The sequence below is a fragment of the Phalaenopsis equestris genome, unplaced genomic scaffold (assembly GCF_001263595.1).
Source record: "Phalaenopsis equestris unplaced genomic scaffold, ASM126359v1 Scaffold000002, whole genome shotgun sequence".
Taxonomy (NCBI): domain Eukaryota; kingdom Viridiplantae; phylum Streptophyta; class Magnoliopsida; order Asparagales; family Orchidaceae; genus Phalaenopsis; species Phalaenopsis equestris.
In genome coordinates, this window is record NW_018164444.1 from 50728337 (window position 1) to 50730423 (window position 2087).

General features: G+C 40.9%; 1 protein-coding gene across 3 annotated transcripts in view; it reads right to left on the reverse strand.

Annotated features, from left to right (window-relative positions):
- Positions 1-2087, reverse strand: part of LOC110021101 (rhodanese-like domain-containing protein 8, chloroplastic) — a 23482-nt gene that overhangs the window by 5195 nt on the left and 16200 nt on the right. The gene's annotated exons all lie outside the window — the stretch shown is intronic.

Genomic DNA, 2087 nt, shown 5'->3' on the forward strand with positions numbered 1-2087 from the left:
CACCCCCGCCACCAATCTCTCCCTCTCTCTCTAGTATCACAAAGTTTTTAGCTCATTTTTCTCTTTCCATATCTGTATAAAAAGTTATATTGTCTCTCATAGGAGGGTGGAGGTAGTTGCTTATTCACAACAAATTTATGTCGTTTCAAAAGGGTCCCATAAATAAATTTTAACTGTAACCTTCCATGAAGAAATCCAGCATTTCAAACCAACAACAATATTATTTTCATTAGCTTGCACTATAAACACTGCTCACAAATTTTTGCTCACTCCCTCTTCTAAAACCATGAAGAAACCTGAGCCTAGCACTGATACGCAACCAGGTCAAAAAAGGTCCACAGAACTTGGCCATTGAAAAGCCCATTAGGCCTGATCAACCTAACTAATTAAAATATAGAGATAAATAATCCATAATAATGTCTGATTTGTGTCTCCGTACAGTCTTTGTTCCTTAAAGCCGCTCTACTTTCCCCTCAAGAAGCTATTGAGGTTAACTTTCATGGCCAGGAGTAGAAATTTTTGTGCATGAACTTTTGAATAACACCTACTTTTTTTATCATTTAATTAAAAGGAAATATGCTTGCACAAACACAGAGCAGCATAGAGAAAAATATAGATAAATTACACAAAATGTAATAATAGTTATAAGGTATATTATAGACAGTTTAACATCATGAACAGGCACCACCTATTGACACGTAATTAATCCAAACCACAAAGAAATATAAATATTATTGCTGGAATTCAAATATATTACAACTACAAATCTTCAAAACAGGAAATAAAAATTAACAAGCATAAAAACACCCAAGGCAACAGGGACGGGGGTGGGTGGTGGGTAGCAAGTATGTAGGTTGTAATGGCTATGGTAGGGCTGGGATGAAGTCAGCGGCAGAAAAAACAGGGATAACCTGTATTGATTGGCGGCTGGAGGGAAGAACCTGCGTGGGGCTTCATGGAAAGGGTAGGGTTTCAGGGTGGATGGCGGCAAGCAGGGAGGGGAAGTAGGTGAAGAATTAGCGAAAAATGCACACCACCTCGGACGAGTTACAACCAGAGCATTTTCTCGCCATCATAAACAGCCCTAGAAGTGAAAAGATGGACTTCGGAGGCTATCAAAACATAAATCTCAACCAAAACTAAACCCTAAAACCAAATAACTTCATATTTATAATACGCTAAGATAACTAGGAGAGGGGGAATTGGGTTTATGGTTGATAACAGAGGAAGGTTGGTCGGTTTGGGGGTAGTAACGAGATAAGAGGTAGCGGTGGGGTGGATGGGTGAGAGGTTAGGGTTGCATTAGCGAAAAATGCACACCACCTCGGACGAGTTACAACCAGAGCATTTTCTCGCCATCATAAACAGCCCTAGAAGTGAAAAGATGGACTTCGGAGGCTATCAAAACATAAATCTCAACCAAAACTAAACCCTAAAACCAAATAACTTCATATTTATAATACGCTAAGATAACTAGGAGAGGGGGAATTGGGTTTATGGTTGATAACAGAGGAAGGTTGGTCGGTTTGGGGTAGTAACGAGATAAGAGGTTGCGGTGGGGTGGATGGGTGAGAGGTTAGGGTTGTTGTAGTGGCAATGGGGGGGTTGGAATGAGGTCAGCGGCAGGAAAAGTAGAGAGAACGGGTAACATATAAGTGAAATTATGGTGACGTGGCCACTCAATCCACCATTTTAAGTACATAATACATATGCAATATTTTCTCCAGTTGAAGGGAAGAACTTACAAGGGGTTCGCAGGAAGGGTGGTAAGGCTACATGGTGGATGGCGGGAAGAAGGTAATGAATTAGGAAAAGATATACACCACCTTGAACGAGTTACAGTCGGAGCACCTTCTCGCCGTCAAAATAGCCATAGAAGGGAAAAAAGGGATGTCAGAGGCTATCCAAACAGAAATTTCATCCAAAACTAAACCCTAAAATCAAATAATAGCAGATTTATAATAAACTGGGATAACTAGGGGAGAGGGGGGAGGAGGAGGTGACAACGCTTCAACCCTAATTAGGGTCAATCGCTTTAGCCTCCCATCCTTTGCTGAACACAAAGCCTGATTCAGCCATAGCAGTGT